Source organism: Apodemus sylvaticus, chromosome 20 (assembly GCF_947179515.1).
Source record: "Apodemus sylvaticus chromosome 20, mApoSyl1.1, whole genome shotgun sequence".
Taxonomy (NCBI): Eukaryota; Metazoa; Chordata; class Mammalia; order Rodentia; family Muridae; genus Apodemus; species Apodemus sylvaticus.
Window position 1 is genome coordinate 54,583,803 of NC_067491.1, and position 19,747 is coordinate 54,603,549.

Genomic DNA, 19,747 nt, shown 5'->3' on the forward strand with positions numbered 1-19,747 from the left:
TGTACCAAAACAAAGTCATAATATTCCTCCATTTTCCTAAAATGATTGGAATTTGAGGGATGATACTTTGTGATTTTTAAATATATTTTTATAGTGGGCCTACCCAAGGATAATGATTATTTTTACAGACATTATTTCCCTTTTAACCTGGTGGCCCAAAGATTATGGAACAGAATTAACTAAAACGTCAACCCTACTACAACCTGAAAATTGCAATCAATTCCATTTGAAAAAAGCAATATGATTTAAAAAACAACAACAAATAACCAGTGATTTAACCCAAAATTAAAAAGCTTTACTGAAAAACTATAATAAACATTAAAATCAAGAAAACATAATTCCAACAAAAATTACTAACCCCATAGTAGTGGACGCCAATTCAAGCGAATTAAATGAAATCTTAGACAATGAAATCCAAATAATAAGTGTGCGCGCGCGCGCGCACACACACACACACACAAGAGGTCACAAATGCCTTATTTACAAATTCCAACAGAACATAGACACAAAGTTAAGGACACTAACAGAGAAAGGGCAAATCCTGTGGCCTTTGGGGCTGACAACTTATAAAGAGGTTCCTCATCAGTGGTTTTCATTCAACAATTCCTGCCAGGCAGTGGTGGCGCACGCCTTTAATCCCAGCACTTGGGAAGCAGAGGCAGAGGGAGGGGGATTTCTGAGTTTGAGGCCAGCCTGGTCTACAGAGTGAGTTCCAGGACAGCCAGGGCTACACAGAGAAACCCTGTCTCAAAAAACCAAACCAAACCAAAACAATTCCTTTGGCCTGAAGGACTATCTCTGAGTGCCCCACACCACTGGATTCCTCAGAATTTCATAGGTAGAAGGCCCTGGAATTTTGGTTGGATTTATTTCACATCCTCTGATGTTCATATTGTTACCAGTAAGTCCAAAATGATTGCTATCTCCTACTCACTTGATCCAATCATCATAATGTCATCAACATAGTGCACCAAGGTGATATTTTGTGGGAGAGATGCCTTTTAACTAAGTTATGATGCGGGGCTAAAGATTTGATATATTCTTGAGGTAAAACTATAAAGGTATACTTCTGACCTTGCCAGCTGGAAGAAAAATTGCTTTTGGTGCTTCTCATGGACAGGTACTAAGAAAAAGCATTTGTTAGGTCAATAGCTGCATACCACGTACAGAGATTCATTAATCTGCTCAGGCAAGGACACCACACCTGGAACGGTAGGGACAATCTCAGTCACAGTGTGACTGAGTTGTCATTCTCCATGATCTGTCTGTCCTCTACACTGGCCAGATAGGAGAACTAAATGGAGATATGGTGGGAACCACCACCCTTCCATCTTTAAAGTCCTTGATGGTGGCACTAATTTCTGCATTTCCTCCAGGTATGCCATACTGCTTTTGATTCTCTATTTCCCTTGGTAGAGGCATCTCTAAAGGCTTACATTTAGCCTTTCCAACCTTAATAGTCCTCACTCCACAGGTCAGCTGAGGAACAAATGTGAGAATTCCACCAATTTCTAAGTACCCCAATTATACATTCTGTGACTGGGGATAACACAGGATGAGTTCTGGGACCCACTAAACCTGCTGTGAGTCACACTTTAGCCAGCACGTCATTAACCACCTGACCTCCATATGTCCATCCTCGAACTGGAGGACCCCAATGTTGTGTGGGCTCTCTGGGAATCAGCATTAACTCTGAACCGGTATCCAAAAAACCCTGCGAAGTCTGGTTGTTTCCTCTACCGCAGGATACAGTTAGTTACCTTTGTAAAAGGTTATAGGTCCCTCTGGGGAAAGAGTGAAGAAAGGCTTATAGCAAAACTTTTAGGTATTTTATAAAGGTCCTTCCACAAGGGATCTTGCAAATGACTCGGGGGTTCTGCAAAATGACTCCAGTCTAGACATTGATTCGGCAGCTGAGAGTCTCTTTTGCTACGATCCAATGTGGTCTTTCTTTCATTTGTTTGAGTTTTTGTTTTGTTTTGTTTTTGTTTCTGTTTTTCTTATTCAGTAGGCTTTTTACCTAGCTCACGCCTGGAAACAGTATGATTTATTAGCTAGTACTTAATGACCCATATGAGTCACGGCACCATAAAATTCACTTTGCCAGTGGCCCATTATGGGATAAGATCCAGCAGTATTCTTCCTGTGGGTTATGACCCCATTGAGGGTTGAATGACCCTTTCGTAGGGACCAAATTTCAGATGGTCTACGTATCAGATATTTACATTATGGTTCATAACAGTAGCAAAATTACAGTTAGGAAGTAGCAATGAAAATAACTGTACTTTGGGGGGGGGGTTGAAGGATGATGAGGCTTAAAGGGGGTAATATAAGGGGTTAGGTGAGAATATAGGTGAGTTAGGTGAGTGTGGCTAGGCGGCGTGGGGGAAGGTGTCCAGGCGGGCCCTTGCCTGGGCACCTCTGCCCCTGAGAGACCACACACACACAGACATGGTATAGAATAGAGTTTATTCAGAATAGGGGATGGGAGTTAGTGGTAGAGAGAGAGAGGTAGAGAGAGAGAGGTAGAGAGAGAGAGGTAGAGAGAGAGAGAGAGAGAGAGTGGAGGCCAGCCATGACCATGTGGAGGGGGGGGGAAGAGCCCCAGGGGCAGAGAGGTGAGAGTATGTGGGAGAGCGGTGAGCAAAGAGAGAGAGGAGGGGCAAGTAGCCCCTCTTATAGTGGGCCAGATCTCTGGGGCGGGGCATACCTGGCCATTGCCAGGTAGCTGTGGGGTGGAGCTTAGACAAAACCCCAACAGGGGTCACCACAACAGGAGGAACTGTTGGTCAAAGCATTAGGGAGATCGATAGCCCCTGGATTAGACCATTGTGGACATTACTCTGTCTGTGCTGCCCATTACAATAACTAGTATCGCTTTGCCATCGCTGTTCAGTGCTGCCACCTGGCTCCTGCCACCTTGAGGGCCCCTGCCACCTTGAGGGCCCCTGCCACCTTGAGGGCTCCTGCCACCTTGAGGGCCCCTGCCACCTTGAGGGCTCAATTAAACCCATGACATTTAATTCATCTAGCTGAACACAACCCTAAAGTCTAACAGAAAGGGGGACAACAAAGCTCTTTTTTATGTGCCAGTGCCCCTCTCACCATCTGTCTTATAAAACTAGTGAAGGGGTGTCCGGGTAGCACTGGTACACGCCATTAATCCCAGCCCTCAGGAGGCAGAAGCAGGCAAATCTCTGTGAGTTCCAAGCCAACCTGGACTACAGAGAAAATCCCAGGACAGTGAGGGCTACACAGAGAAACCCTGTCTCCAACACCAAACAAACCAATGACTAGTGAAGGGGATGTCTTCTAGGCCTTCCCATTTGGCGGATTGGATTTTACGAGGCCTACTCACTCTATTTGTTCCAATTTCTCTGAGCCTTAAAAATTCTTTACCTCAGCCAAGGTATGTCAGGCATCTGGAACTCCTCTTCAGTAGGCCATCTTTTGACAAACGCTTCAGCCAACCTTTCAAGCAGACTTTTGACAACTTTTTGAATTGTGTGACCTTTCATATTAAACCTAGAATTTCCACTCAGTGGAACCATATCAATAAACTCAGTTTGATATGGTTTTGAGTTTTAAGTTCCTTCTACCATTATCCTAATAAATCCTAATAGCCGTTAAAATCCGTTCCCACGTATTTCTCAGACTTCTGCTTCAGTGACTAAGCAAGCTCATTAAGCTCTTTAATAGCGAACCTCCTCATGGACTACACTTTCTACCTTCTCTCTAGAAGCCTGATTTTCCTCAAGTCTGGTTATAGGTCTAGATGCAACTATTGGTGGGCCCGGAGGGACAACAGTATTGTCTTGCCTGGCACTTCCTTCTGAGTAAGTCACTACTGATTTAGCAGACAATTAGGAATTAAATGACTGCTAATCTCAGTCAAAGGTGGAAAAAAATTGGCAATATTTTCAAGAGGAGGTGGCTGAGGGTACTACTACCTCAGGTGAGATGAACTTTTGAGAATCTGAGAGTTCAATGTTCTCAGCTTCAATAGGGTCTTCCCACATGTCAACACCCCAAGTTACAAGATCTCATTCTTTAATAATTAATGGCCTTTCTTTAATTGCCAACACCCTTCGAGTCTGGGACTTGAATTTTTGCTGTAATGCAGTCAAACGTATAATGAGGGCTTTCATTTGATTTTTTTTGCAGCTTGGGCTCTGTGTCTGCTGGAAAGAAGACTCTCTTTCAGGGGACACTTAGGAACCTTTAGAGTGTTTATGCCCATCACTAAGTTCATTCCTATCCTTTGTCATTTATTCAGAGATACCGAGAGCAACCAACCAGCATCATCATTTTCCTTATTTTTCCCAAAAATGTCAGAAGTATTATATAGAGAATCAACAAACCTATTGCCACCTGCAACTGGTGAATAGAGATAATCAAATGCATTCTCTAAATAGTTTGTAAAATAGTTCACTATATGAGCTTTTAGGCCTCTAGATCTAAACACCCAGCAAAGGCTTCACTAACTGAAAGGCTTCAGTAACTGTGGATGCTGGCAAATTGAAAAGCCTCTTTCAGATACTTAACAGATTCATCCTTACAGTTCTGGTACTCTAGAACCACTTCTGATACCAAAATCTGTATTAGTCTAGACTCTAGAAATATATAGAAAGGGGACGTATTAGGATGACTTAAAGGCTGCAGTCCAGCTAATCCAACCATGGCTGGCTGTGAACAGAAAGTCCAAGAGTCTGGTGGCTGCTCAGTCCGTACGGCTGGATGTCTCAGCTGCTCTCAGTGCAAATGGAGTCCTGAAGACGTAACCTCTCATGCCGGTGAAGGAATGGATGTGCTAGTAAGATGAAAGCAAGAAGACAAAGAGCAATAGCATTCTTCTGTGTCCAGAAGGTGTGGCCCAGATTAGAGGTGGGGTTCCCCCCCTCAAAAAATCTGAATTCAAGGCTTCTTTCTACATCGAAAACCTGGATTAGAAGTGGAGCCTTGCCGGGCGGTGGTGGCGCACGCCTGTAATCCCAGCACTTGGGAGGCAGAGGCAGGCGGATTTCTGAGTTCGAGGCCAACCTGATCTACAGAGTGAGTTCCAGGACAGCCAGGGCTACACAGAGAAGCCCTGTCAGGAAAAAACCAAATCCAAAAACAGAAAGAAGTGGAGCCTCCTAGTTAAATTAAGCAATCCCCCCCCCCCACACACACACAAAGGTCCTCCGTTTTAGAGTTTTAGTTAATTTTAGTCAAGTTGACAACCAAGAACAGCCATCACAGGCGGTGTATGTTGACTAGCTCACTTGGCCAAAATAGGACTGTTTTCCTTTGAGAACAAAGAGGTCAGGTCTTGAGCTGAAGCCCCTAGTGCGACAGAAATATTATGAAGTAGGAAATATGTGAATCATTTGAACAAACTGTTCCTAAAATGTGAGACCAAGGAGGGGCATTGAAAGAAGAGTAAAATAGACAAAGGGGATTACCCTGGCCACTCAAAGTCAAACACGGGAAGACCGGTGCTGAGATGGAGATCCTAGTGTGAATATGAGTAATAAGAAAAATGGTGAATAAGAAGTGCTTATTCACTTCTGAAAATACTTAAAGCCTGAGAAGTAATTCACAGAGGCTGTAAGGTTACAAACAGCTCAGGTTTTTGTGTTTTATTTGTTTTTGTTTTGCTCTGTTTTTAAGAAAGCTAGTCCTGAGAACGGGGCAATTATCTTCCCAGTATATTTTATATTTATCCCCTGCAAAAAAAAAGTATAATAGGAAGAGAGTTTATTCATCCAGTTTGTGTTCCATTCGGTAACAGTGGTCTTGGAAAGATAAGGGACATATTGCTGACCAGGAGCCAGTTCAAACCAGATAGACAGCTCTAGCAGGTGACTGGAAGGTTAGGACACCGCTCTGTGCCCCCTTTGAATGTCTACTGAATAGAAAAGACAAAGAAACGAGTGAGTTAAGACAGGGAAGGCCTTTATTTGGGAAAAAGCCTACAAAAGGATTCTCTATAAAAATCAAAGCTTAGCCAGGCAGTGGTGGCGCACACCTGTAATCCCAGCACTCTGGGAGGCAGAGGCAAGCAGATTTCTGAGTTTGAGGCCAACCTGGTCTACAGAGTGAGTTCCAGGACAGCCAGGGCTACACAGAGAAACCCTGTCTCGAAAAACACCAACAAAACAAAACTAAACAAAAAACCAAAAAAAAAAAAAAAAAAAAAATCAAAGCTTTTCTATCTGCCAACACTGCGGTGGTTTAAGGGCAGAAAAGAAACAGTGGGGGAAGGGCATTTCAAGGCTCCATGTTAGGCCTGCAGTTGCCCTCTGCTACAGGGAGGCAGTGAGCAGTCAGTTAAACAATGTTAGGTGATGGTTTATCCCTGGTTAGTCATTATCTGGGATAAAGGCTCCATAACCCTGGAGCAGAAACTGCAATAACCTAGAAAAAAAAATGAACTGCTTCAAGTACTAGAAATCAGATAACTGTCATTACAGAAACGGTTCCAGTTCAATCAAAATCAAGGTTCTTTACAAACTGGAATGGTCCTGCCTAACATCTTGGGCCCATTCTTTGCCAAGAACCACAAGCTGGCCCTGCCAAGACCATTGGTGGTAGGGTCACATGCAGCCACCCCTCTGCCACTACAGCACCTAAAGACGAAAGAGCTCCGTGGCCCAAGGAGAGCAGGCTGCGGCTCAGAGTGTGGTGGGTTAGGAGCTGCTTCCTTCATACCGCTCTACTCAGCACTGCTCTCTGTTTTTTGTTTGTTTGTTTTGTTTTGTTTTGTTTTGTTTTGTTTTGTTGGTGTTTTTTGAGACAGGGTTTCTCTGTGTAGCCCTGGCTGTCCTGGAACTCAGTCTGTAGACCAGGCTGGCCTCAAACTCAGAAATCTGCCTGCCTCTGCCTCCCAGAGTGATCCCTTACAGGCGTGCGCCACCACCACCCGGCATGCTCTCTATTCTTAAGATTTTATTTTTACTTCTTGTGTACGCATCTGTGCATCTCTGTGCATATGCACATTCCTGGTTGTCAGCCATACAGGAAGGAAAACAGACATCGGTATCCCCGCCTCCAGCGTTACACTCCAAACACTGAACACTGCAGGAGAAGGAAGAGGAGGACTGGAGAGGCACAGCTGGGTGTAGTGCTTCAGGCCTTCAATCCCAGCACGTGCAAGGCAGAAGAGGCAGATCTCTGTGAATTCATGCTCAGCCTGGTCTACAGACTGAGGAGGACAGCCCGAGCTACATGGTGAGACCCTGTCTCGAAAACAAGCAAGCAAGCAAACGAGAGTGTGAAAAGGACTTGGAGTCTCGTGTCGTTATTCCTTCCACATTGCAACATTTGTCCCGAGAGAGAGGGAATGAAAATTCATGTGAGTCAGTCTCATGACACAAGGCCCAGGAAAATCAGAGAATTACAGAGTTCACAAGAAGCAATTGTTAGGGAAAGGAGATTCTGGCCCTGTGAAACTTGGAAGTTGTGCAGGGAGCGGCAGGGATGAAGCCCTAAGGACTCATCCGCTGTGCTGGGGTTGGCTTTTCAGTGATGCAGGTGGGTTTGCGTAACCTGGGCTTCTGCCAGTCACCACAGGATCTCGTGTGTTCACTGAGATGGAACTGAGTGAAGTTGTTCAGGTTTTTCCTCTATGCCCTATGTGGTTTGAATGGAAGTTTGTAACATTGTGCCAGGAAAGGTTCGTGAACCCCAAAAGACCACCATTTGGTCACCAGGCCTTGGTGCTGTGTGCTTTTGATCCCAGCACATTGGGAGGCAGAGGCAAGTGGCACCTGAGATCAAGGCCAGCCTGGTCTACAGAGTGAATCCCAGCACAGCCAGGGCTGCACAGAGAAACCCTGTCTTGAAAAACAAATGACAACAACAACGACAGGGCTTGTCTTGGTCACGGTGTCTCTTCACAGCACTAGGATAGCAACTAAGACAATTCCTAACACTAACACCCCACTTCCGGGGTCATTACCACATCAATCCACTCACCTCAGAGGAGGCCTTCTTTTACCACACAACACAAACTGAATATACTTGGAAACACCACAGAGATCTATGATTAATACAATGTAATACGTATGTATCTTACTTAGCACTTTTTAAAAGTTAACATTTTCTCTCTTCTAAAAACAATTTTAAAATAGTTCAACCTTAAAGGGAAGGACACTGTAGTTATCAGGTTTCTGTAGAGGAATGGAATTAAGTAAAGTACTAATATATCTAATATATGTATATGTATGTATGTGTGTGTGTGTGTGTGTGTGTGTGTGTGTGTGTATATATATATATATATATATAGAGAGAGAGAGAGAGAGAGAGAGAGAGAGAGCTGAGAGTTGAGAACTGGCCATTAATAAGTCCTTAAGGCTGGGGCTTCAGCATTCAGGGTAAGTCAGTGGGCGAGTGAGTGTGAGGGTTGGTGCGTGAGTAAGGTGGTGGCTGAGCGATGGAGAGGCCTCAGCTGCCCCAATCTGATGCAGGAAGCCCGGAAATTTCCTGAACAGCCAAGGGTCCCTAGCCACAAAGAAGGTTTAGAAACACTAGGTCTGATATCTGTGAAGTGAACAGCGGTATCTACAGGGCAGGTTAACTGGGAGGCTGGAGAGATAGCCAACTGGATCTTCCTTCTGCCAGACCCTTTTTAGCTGAACCAGAAGGTGCCATCTATGATAGAGTGGGCCTTCCCACATCAACAAGAAAATCAGAACAGATCTTCGGGTGAGGCTCCTCACTCAGGTGTTATCAATCAGTGGCAAACTAACATTAAAGCCAAACCTCCTAGAGTAAACACTGAAGAGAAAAATAAACATACACAAAACATAAGCAATACAAAATCAATAGAAGGATGGTTTAAAGGGGTTAGAAGACATCCCGGTGGGTAAAAGCACTTTGCAAGCATGAAGTCCTGAGTCTGAATCCTGTGCACTCATGTAAACCTGGGAAAGGCTTCAGCCTTGCCTTCAGTCATGCCCAAGACTTCAGTCATGCCCAAGGCTTCAGTCGTGCCCAGGGCTTCAGTCATGCCCAAGGCTTCAGTCATGCCCAGGGCTTCAGTCATGCCCAAGACTTTAGTCATGCCCAAGGCTTCAGTCATGCCCACGGCTTCAGTCATGCCCAAGGCTTCAGTCATGCCCAAGGCTTCAGTCATGCCCAGGGCTTCAGTCTTGTCCAAGGCTTCAGTCATGCCCAAGGCTTCAGTCATGCCCACGGCTTCAGTCATGCCCAAGGCTTCAGTCATGCCCATGGCTTCAGTCATGCCCAAGACTTTAGTCATGCCCAAGGCTTCAGTCATGCCCAGGGCTTCAGTCATGCCTAAGACTTCAGTCATGCCCAGGGCTTCAGTCATGCCCAGGGCTTCAGTCTTGCCCAAGGCTTCAGTCATGCCCACGGCTTCAGTCATGCCCAAGGCTTCAGTCATGCCCATGGCTTCAGTCATGCCCAAGACTTCAGTCATGCCCAAGGCTTCAGTCATGCCCAGGGCTTCAGTCATGCCTAAGACTTCAGTCATGCCCAGGGCTTCAGTCATACCCAGGACTTCAGTCATGCCCAAGGCTTCAGTCATGCCCAAGACTTCAGTCATGCCCAAGGCTTCAGTCATGCCCATGGCTTCAGTCATGCCCAAGGCTTCAGTCATGTCCATGGCTTCAGTCATGCCCAAGACTTCAGTCATGCCCAAGGCTTCAGTCATGCCCAGGGCTTCAGTCATGCCCAAGGCTTTAGTCATGCCCAGGGCTTCAGTCATGCCCAAGGCTTCAGTCATGCCCAAGACTTCAGTCATGCCCAAGGCTTCAGTCATGCCCATGGCTTCAGTCATGCCCAAGGCTTCAGTCATGTCCATGGCTTCAGTCATGCCCAAGACTTCAGTCATGCCCAAGGCTTCAGTCATGCCCAGGGCTTCAGTCTTGCCCAAGGCTTCAGTCATGCCCAGGGCTTCAGTCATGCCCAAGGCTTTAGTCATGCCCAGGGCTTCAGTCATGCCTAAGACTTCAGTCATGCCCAGGGCTTCAGTCATGCCCAAGGCTTTAGTCATGCCCAGGGCTTCAGTCTTGCCCAAGGCTTCAGTCATGCCCAGGGCTTCAGTCATGCCCAAGGCTTCAGTCATGCCCAAGGCTTCAGTCATGCCCAAGGCTTCAGTCATGCCCAGGGCTTCAGTCATGCCGAAGACTTCAGTCATGCCCAAGGCTTCAGCCATGCCCAAGGCTTCAGTCATGCCCAAGGCTTCAGTCATGCCCAAGACTTCAGTCATGCCCAGGGCTTCAGTCATGCCCAAGGCTTCAGCCATGCCCAAGGCTTCAGTCATGCACAAGGCTTCAGTCGTGCCCAAGACTTCAGTCATGCCCAGGGCTTCAGTCGTGCCCAAGACTTCAGTCATGCCCAAGGCTTCAGTCATGCCCATGGCTTCAGTCGTGCCCAAGGTTTCAGTCATGCCCAGGGCTTCAGTCGTGCCCAAGGTTTCAGTTGTGCCCAAGATTTCAGTCATGCCCAGGCCTTCAGTCATGCCCATACACCCAACACTATGGGGGAGTGGAGAGGGGTTTGGCTGCGGCCAGTTCAGCTCATGGTTCAGTGAGAGACATTTTCTCAGGAGAACAAGGCAGAAAGTAATAAAGCAAGCCACGCATTGTTATTTTTACATTGGTCTCAGTATGAACACAGACACACCATACATACAAATGCATGGTCTCAGTATGAACACAGACACACCATACATACAAATGCATGGTCTCAGTATGAACACAGACACACCATACATACAAATGCATGGTCTCAGTATGAACACAGACACACCATACACACAAATGCATGGTCTCAGCATGAACACAGACACACCATACACACAAATGCATGGTCTCAGTATGAACACAGACACACCATACATACAAATGCATGGTCTCAGCATGAACACAGACACACCATCTATACAAATGCATGGTCTCAGCATGAACACAGACACACCATCTATACAAATGCATGGTCTCAGCATGAACACAGACACACCATACATACAAATGCATGGTCTCAGCATGAACACAGACACACCATCTATACAAATGCATGGTCTCAGCATGAACACAGACACACCATACATACAAATGCATGGTCTCAGCATGAACACAGACACACCATACATACAAATGCATGGTCTCAGCATGAACACAGACACACCATCTATACAAATGCATGGTCTCAGCATGAACACAGACACACCATCTATACAAATGCATGGTCTCAGCATGAACACAGACACACCATACATACAAATGCATGGTCTCAGCATGAACACAGACACACCATACATACAAATGCATGGTCTCAGCATGAACACAGACACACCATACATACAAATGCATGGTCTCAGCATGAACACAGACACACCATACATACAAATGCATGGTCTCAGCATGAACACAGACACACCAGACATACAAATGCATGGTCTCAGTATGAACACAGACACACCATATATACAAATGCGTGGTCTCAGTATGAACACAGACACACCATACATACAAATGCATGGTCTCAGCATGAACACAGACACACCATATATAAAAATGCGTGGTCTCAGCATGAACACAGACACACCAGACATACAAATGCGTGGTCTCAGCATGAACACAGACACACCATATATAAAAATGTGTGGTCTCAGCATGAACACAGACACACCAGACATACAAATGCGTGGTCTCAGCATGAACACAGACACACCATATATAAAAATGCGTGGTATCAGCATGAACACAGACACACCATATATAAAAATGCGTGGTCTCAGCATGAACACAGACACACCATATATACAAATGCATGGTCTCAGCATGAACACAGACACACCATACATACAAATGCATGGTCTCAGCATGAACACAGACACACCATACATACAAATGCGTGGTCTCAGCATGAACACAGACACACCATATATAAAAATGCGTGGTCTCAGCATGAACACAGACACACCATACATACAAATGCATGGTCTCAGCATGAACACAGACACACCATACATACAAATGCATGGTCTCAGTATGAACACAGACACACCGGACATACAAATGCATGGTCTCAGCATGAACACAGATACACCGGACATACAAATGCATGGTCTCAGCATGAACACAGACACACCATACATACAAATGCATGGTCTCAGCATGAACACAGACACACCATATATACAAATGCATGGTCTCAGCATGAACACAGACACACCATATATACAAATGCATGGTCTTACATACACACACTTCATATTTTTTTGTTCATAAAAAGAATAAAAGTTCATACAAAATGGTCAGACCCAGGCACGTGAAAGCAGTGCAAAAATTCCAATATTCTCAAAAAGTCATTTTTAATTAAACCACAATTGCTTGGAAAAAAAGGCATTCATAAATATTGGCATGTTGCAATTAAATGTCAGTTCAACAATGAATCTACCTTTAATCCCAGCACTTGGGAGGCAGAGGCAGGCAGATTTCTGAGTTTGAGGCCAGCCTGGTCTACATACAGAGTGAGTTCCAGGGCAGCCAGGGCTACACAGAGAAACCCTGTCTCAAAACAAAACAAAACAAACAAACAAAAAAGAATCTAATGCAATTCACAATGCAAACAGAAACATTCCAGATTTAATGCAAGACGAGATGACCCATAAAATTCTAGACTTCTGCACTTCTGCTTTAAGAAGCCTTACAGTATCATTTCACAATAGTTTACTTTATTTCTACATCCTTTTGTTTTGTTTTGTTTTGTTTTCTTCAAATGATTACTATTCTCCATTCCGTGAGTCTAAGCTGTCATCCTATCTCACATACTCGGCTTATGCTTATTTTGCAAAACAAAATTTAGAAATACGAGTCCAGAATGAATTACTGGGCTGGAGAGATGACTCAGTTTTTTAAGAGCACTCCCTGTGTTTACAGGGGGCTTGCGTTCAGATCCCAGCACCTACAAGACTGTTCACAACCATCTGTAACTCCTGCACTCCTCAGGGTGGGGCGGGTACTGCACACATGTGACACACATTCACATGCAGGCAACACACACACATGAAATAAATAGTCTAAAAAGATTTTTAATAGTAAGCCCCGTATCTAAGGTTACTCTAGGGTAGAGTAACCTTCAATGTCTGTGAAACTGACTGTGCTAATGAAAGGCTTTTCAATATTGCCTACACACAAAGGGTTTCTCTCTGCTATGACTTTTGTGTGTGTGTGAGGGTGTAATTTGCCTGCATGTATGTCTGTGTGCCGTGCCCATGAAGGCCCCGACTGAGGTCAGAAGAGGGCTCTCTTGGAACTGGAGTTGGGACAGTTGTGGCCTTCCATGTGGGTGCTGGGAATCGAACCTGGGTCCTCTCTAAGACAAGTGCTCCTAACCACTGAAGCATCTCTCCAGCCTCCTCTAGCTGACTTCTTTACATATTTGGAGGAAGCAGAGAAGTGAAGACTTTCTACATGGCAAACATGCACCAGGTTTCTCTGCAATCTAATCACTTCCGTGCCTTTTCCATGATTTAGGACTACAAAAAGTTTAAGCTTCACTTGGCACTCATACAGCTTTTCACCAGGATAAGTTTATTCATGTAATTGAAGAAAACTTTTAATATAAACATTTCTTCTTCTTCTCCTCCTCCTCTTTCATCATCATCATCATCATCATCATCATCATCATCATCACCTCTTCGGCTTTTTTAGAGACAGGGTTTCTCTGTTTTCAGACAGGACAACTTCAGCTGTCCTGAAACTCCCTTTGTAGACCAGGCTGGCCTTGAACTCACAGAGACTCACCTGCCTCTGCCTCCCAAGTACTGGGACTAAAGGCATGCACCACCACTGCCTGGCTTCCATATTATTTTTTTTTTAAAGTTTCCCCCTCCACTGTGGCTAGTTCACGGGTTTTGGTTTTCGTTGTTTTTTTATTATTATTATTATTATTATTATTTATTTATTTATTTATTTATTTTTAATCAATCTTACAGGAGGCTTTCACACATCGGTAGCAAAAAGGCCCCCTTTTCTCGCAGGAGTTTACGTGAAAGCACCGTAGCCATTTAAAGGCTGTAAACACACCCTTACAACCAACCTGTGGGTCTATGCGACCGAGAATGGCTTTCCCGTGTTCCTAACATGCATATAGTTTCTATTCAGTGTTGCGTTCTCTCGTGCTTTTTAAGGTGGCTAAGAGACTGAAAGCCTTTCCCGCATTTCTTGCATTCATGGGGTTTCTCTCCGCTGTGCATCAGTGCATGGTACTGAAGAGAACTTGAGTGAGTGAACGTCTTGCCACACTGCTAGACACAAGGCTTCTCTCTAGTGTGGAGCATTTTATGCTTCCGCAAAGCGCTCTCCGAACTCACGACTTTCTCACTCTGTGAACACACTACGGGTTACTGCCCCTGTGCATCTTCCCACGACTCCGAAAGGTACCGGAGCAGAGAAACCCCTCCCCGCACGGCTCGCACGCGTAGGGTTTGACGCCACTGTGCGTTATTTCACGCTGCCTTAACTGAGTCAAAGACAAGAAGGCTTTCGCGCAGCTTACACACACAGGGCTTCTCGCCAGTGTGAATTCTCTCATGTACCTGTAGGGAGCCGAAACGAGTGAAAGCTTTCCCGCATGGCTTACACACAAAGAGATTCACCCCGCTGTGAACGACTTTATGCTTTTGGAATTGAGTCCAAAGCATGAAGGGGCTCCCGCACTCCTTACGTGTAGTTTTTCCCCAGTGTGAGTTCGTTCATGAACTTGCAGGTAAACAGAGGTGATGGAGCCCTTCCCACGCTGCTTGCACACAGGCTTTCTCTCCCGGGTGGAGTCTCGTGTCTTTGGAGGGAAGCAGAGTGAGAAAAAGCTTTCCCACACTGCTCACACGCATAGGGCTTCTCGCCAGTATGAATTATTTTATGCCTTAACAGCAAATTCAGACGAGTAAAGGTTTTCTTGCACAGTTTACACTCTGGGGACTCGAGCCGTGTGGATTCTTTCATGTCTTAGAAGAGAACTGGAATGCACAAAGGTTCTCCCACGCTGCTCACATGCATAGATAGGGCTTCCTGCCAGGGTGGATCCTTTCGCAGACTTGTAGGGAGCTCGGGAAAGGGAAGCCTTTCCCACACTGCTTACACTTAAAGCACTTCTATGTGTGGAAATGTTGTTCGTGCCTCTTCAAGGACCGGAGAGAAAGAAGCACATGCTTTACCACACTCCGTACATTTGTGGCGTTTTTCTTCAGCAGTTCTTTCGTGATTCTGACCAAGTCTGAAGTCTTCATGAGGCTGTTTAGTTTTATTAGACTTCTCTGCAGGCTCAGCACTTTGACGCTTCCGACGAGACAGGGAGAGCGGGAGTTGCCCTCAGATTCCTTATTATTCACGTCTTTTCCATGTTTCTGAGCCTCATTTGACTTCTGCCCCGGCCTAGGTTTCAGTCGCACATTTATAACTAAATGCCCAATGAGAACGTTGACGAACCCATTTCTTTTACATACATGTACTCCTGGATAAAATTTATGGTTCACGGTGCCCTCGGTAGAGAGTTTGAAGATCTCTGCATACTCATGACCCTCTTTACAGTCAGGAAGTTTCTCCACAAGTTGACATCTGTAAGAAATAAACAAGTGAATTGCTCAGTTTTTAATTATTAATGATTGACTAGTAGAAATATCGGTTCTATACATTCTGGTGATTTTTAACATATTTTGACTGGATGTTATGCAGCATGATTTGAGGGCAGCTATAATCAAAGCAAGTGGGCTGATGGTATGAAAAAAACAAATAAAATGACAGGCTGGAGAGATGGCTCAGCAGTTAAGAGCACTGACTGCTTTTCCAGAGGTCCTGAGTTCAATTCCCAGCAACCACATGGTACCTTACAACTGTCTGCAATGGGATCTGTTATCATCTTTTGGTGTGTTTGAAAACAACTGCAGTGTACTCATTTTTTTTTTTGATTTTTGGTTTTTTGGATTTGGTTTTTTTGAGACAGGGTTTCTCTGTGTAGCCCTGGCTGTCCTGGAACTCACTCTGTAGACCAGGCTGGCCTCGAACTCAGAAATCTGCTTGCCTCTGCCTCCCAGAGTGCTGGGATTACAGGCGTGCGCCACCACCGCCCGGCAGTGTACTCATATAAATAAAATAAATAAATAAATCTTTTTAAAAATGCACAACGACAAGTTGTGTTCTATTGTTTCTACGTTTGGCAGATATTGAATGCAGTGTCACATTTAAGCAGACATTTCAGTACCAATATTGTACACAATTTCATGCACAATACCGACGACAACAATCATGTTGTATTTTGAACTAATTAGCGTTGTGGCAGTCTGGGTAAAAATGGCCCCTATAAACTCATAGGGAGTGGCAATATTGGAGGTATGGCCTTGTTGGAGGAAGTGTGTTACTGGGCGGACTTTGAGGTTTCAGGCTTAGCATCAGACTCGCTTCCCCCTGCCTGCAGATCCAGATGTGGAACTCTCAGTTTCCTCTCCAGTACCACATCTGCCTGCATGCTTCCACGCCACGACAGTAGCAGACTAAATCTTTGAACCTGTAAGCCAGCTCCAATGAAATGTTTTTCTTTATAAGAGCAGCTGTTGCCCAGAGGTGGTGGCGCACGCCTGTAATCCCAGCACTTGGGAGGCAGAGGCAGGTGGATTTCTGAGTTCGAGGCCAGCCTGGTCTACAGAGTGAGTTCCAGGACAGCCAGGGCTACACAGAGAAACCCTGTCTCAAAAAATCCAAATCCAAAAAACCAAAAAACCAAAACAACAACAACAACAACAACAAAAAACAAACAAACAAACTCTGCTGTGGTCATGGTGTCTCTTCGCAGTAACAGAAACCCCATCTAAGTCTATATTGAGATATTTTTGGTTTTATGAGACAGAGTCTCACTTTGCAGTGCTGAGTGACAGCTAAATCAGGGAACCACCTGCTTTTGACTCCCAAGTGCTAGCGTTAAAGGTGCAACCCCGCCCCCACTCATGAGTGTTATGTCAGCTATTAGTTCCTGTATAAAGCGTTCTCTGGGTTTTGTTTCATATGCACCTCCTACCTGAGATGGTTGATAAATTCATACTTCATTTTCTGCAATGTATATGGTGTAAAGTTTGTACATGTGAAGAATGACTGATTTTCACTCCTGTCATCATGATACTCCCATTGTTCCCAACACTTGAATATCTGAGAAGTTCTCACTGATGACCTGAAACATATTAGCAGTTTTGGAGGCAATTTCCTGAGGTCAACTCAGATTGAAAGTTGATACATTTGTATCTTTTATCTCATGATAAAATGTCCTATGACCTGCATAAAATGAGGAGCCTGGATTACCTTAGGTTTCCTCCAGAATTTTGGTATTCAATTTCAATCTTTTGGTGTTTGCTTATGTTTCCTAAAATACAGATTAAGATAAATCATTATGCATCATAATATTACACTAAAAACATTAGTAGAGTTCAACTAAATTCTTGTGGTAAGCCCAGCTCACATATTTACCCATTCTCCCACCTTTTCAGGTCAGAGTGCGAACACGGTGCCCCACTACCCCAATTCTTCACTCAGGTTTTCTTCATTTGGGGAACTCTCAGGGGTCGGCACATCCCAAGTACAGCGGATGAGCCTCACTCCAGAAAAACCACCTTCCTGATCACAGAGTATCTGCGCCAGGTAAGTATAACCAATGGCTCCTGATCACAGCGTATCCACGCCAGGGAAGTCTAACCAATGGTTCCTGATCACAGCGTATCCGCGCCAAAGAAGTATAACCAATGGTTCCTGATCACAGCCTATCCGCGCCAGGGAAGTCTAACCACTGGCTCTTTACCCTATTTCAGCCTCTGCAGCAGGAATGAAGAATGACCGACTGTGAGAATGACAATGCCTTTACCTACGGAGGCCACGTTTCTCAGTGTTTCCTTCATCACGTCTTTGTAGCGCTCCTTTCGGGACAGATCCAGCAGAGGCTACTCCTCCATGGTGACATGCGCGGCTACGTCCACAAAGGTCGCCGACTCCTGAAAGAGCCCGCATGCGTTCTCACACGGATGGACTACATGATATCAGAGACTCACGAGCATTTTCACATGGATGAACTTCATGATATCAGAGACCTAGGTTTCATAAGAACTTACTGTGACACAGTATTTCAAGCTCCATATACGCACGTTACCTTGGTTACCATGGTTACCATACTCTTAAGCTGTTCATAATGCTAAGATTCTCTAACGCAGCAATTCCCGAACAATCTGGTAAGGCATCAGTGGAATAGGACAACCTTTGCCCTCATAAATTGTGCTAATTTCTTTTTGTCCGCTGAGTCACTGTAACAACTTTTATAACAAATTGTCATTATTTAATCCCACAAAGAAAATATGATGTTATCTGTCCCATTTATTCCTATAAACACCGAAGGAATAAGTTCTATTTCTCTTGGTGTGTGGGAACTACGGTTAAGATTGACACACGTAACTATAAAAAAGGATGAGGCTTTCCTAAACAGTTGATGGCAACAATGTGTGGCCTTTTTTATCACGTGTTCTCTCCTAATCCATACTGTATTTCCATACGGTTATCAGAGAAAACCTATTTGGTTAGACTCAGTATAGTTTCTGAAAGAGGAATCTTTAAGAATCCAGCTGAAACTAGGCATTGATGGCACACGCCTTTAATCCCAGCACTCAGGAGACAGAGACAGGTGGATTTTGGAGTTCCTGGCCAGACTAGTTCTCCAGAGTGAGTTCCAGGACAGCCAGGGCTACAACAGAGAAACCTTGCCTCAAAAAAAAAAAAAAAAAAAAGTTGTTGGGGCTGGAGCAATGGTTCTTGTTGTGAGCACTGGATACTTTTACAGAGGACTGGGGTTCCATTCCCAGTACCCTCCTGTCCTACCCAAAACAGAGTCGTAAAGAGAGAATCTCTCATGTACTGAATGGATATACTATCTGTCAATTTAAAAACCTGTGGCCCAGAGGAAAGGGTAGACTAGAAGGTGAGGCATCCAGCAGACATCCATCCAGTAGAGGATTCTGGGATAGAGCCAGGCCTGCACTTGTGTGGGTGGGGGTGGGGTGGGGAGGCACAGACACTCGAGAGCTGAGCAGACTGTGACTAGCCACAGGACAGAAATTAGATTAGACGGAATATAAGTGATGAGGTAGTGGGCGAACAAGCCCAAGATCACAGCCAAGGTGTCTGTAAACATAATGGAGTCCTAAACTCATTATTTCTGGGAACAGGGGCATGGGAAGAAAAACACCACTCAAGAGAGTTGCTTTGGTCATGGTGTCTCTTCACAGAAATAGGACAGTGACTAAGACAAGTAGGCCTTTAATCACTCTTCTCACCACTGGTGAGGGACTTGAATATATTCTCTGCAATTCCCCATGAACTAAATTTGGAAGTGTGTACCTGCCTTCTTACAGAGCATTCTTAAAAATTGAGTAAGACTTATGCAGGGTCAGAGAGGTGACTCAGCAGTTACAATAACTGGCACCACAGCCTGTAAGCCACTCTAATAAATCGTGTGTGTGTGTGTGTGTGTGTGTGCGCGTGTGTGTGTGATCATAGCCTGTAAGCCACTCAAATAATGTGTGTGATCATAGCCTGTAAGCCACTCTAATAAATCATGTGTGTGTGATCATAGCCCATAAGCCGCTCTGATAAATCATGTGTGTGTGTGTGTGTGTGTGTGTGTGTGCGCGCGCGCGCGCACGCACATGTTCATTCTATCAGTATTGTTCCATTAGAGAACTATGACTTATACAGGAGGAATACAG

The 19,747-nt window shown here is 44.9% G+C and overlaps 1 non-coding gene and 1 pseudogene across 1 annotated transcript; both read right to left on the bottom strand.

The window, feature by feature from the left end:
• Positions 1–13,976: 13,976 nt before the first annotated feature.
• LOC127670560 (zinc finger protein 709-like) lies at positions 13,977–18,128 on the bottom strand (annotated as a pseudogene).
• LOC127671358 (U1 spliceosomal RNA) lies at positions 17,486–17,647 on the bottom strand. The gene has a single exon (XR_007974724.1). It is a non-coding gene; the product is annotated as a U1 spliceosomal RNA (small nuclear RNA).
• Positions 18,129–19,747: the final 1,619 nt, after the last annotated feature.